Genomic DNA, 404 nt, shown 5'->3' with positions numbered 1-404 from the left:
CCGGGACTGCCCCGGCCTGGATCCCCTTTCACAGGGACCCAGCCCAGCCCCAGCATCTCCCTGCTGAGCCCCCCGGGTTCCTGGGACCCCCAGACATGCCCAGCTCCCCAGGGCCTCCATCCCTCCCGCTGCAGGGAAATGAACCAGGTTAGAGCTGGGGGAGCTCCTCTGGGGGAGCAGCAGGGCCATTGCTGGGGGCTGAGGGCAGCTCAGGCTCTTCAGGGAAAGGGCTGGAATGGAGAGAAGGAGCTGGGCAGGAAAAGGGCTCAGTGGGGAAACGTGGGGGAACAGGAGCTCCTTCTTTCCTTTCCTTTCCTTTCCTTTCCTTTCCTTTCCTTTCCTTTCCTTCCCTTTCCTTCCCTTCCCTTCCCTTCCCTTCCCTTCCCTTCCCTTCCCTTCCCTTC

Source organism: Geospiza fortis, unplaced genomic scaffold, assembly GCF_000277835.1.
Source record: "Geospiza fortis unplaced genomic scaffold, GeoFor_1.0 scaffold148, whole genome shotgun sequence".
Lineage (NCBI taxonomy): Eukaryota > Metazoa > Chordata > Aves > Passeriformes > Thraupidae > Geospiza > Geospiza fortis.
Note: the sequence above shows the minus strand (reverse complement) of the source record.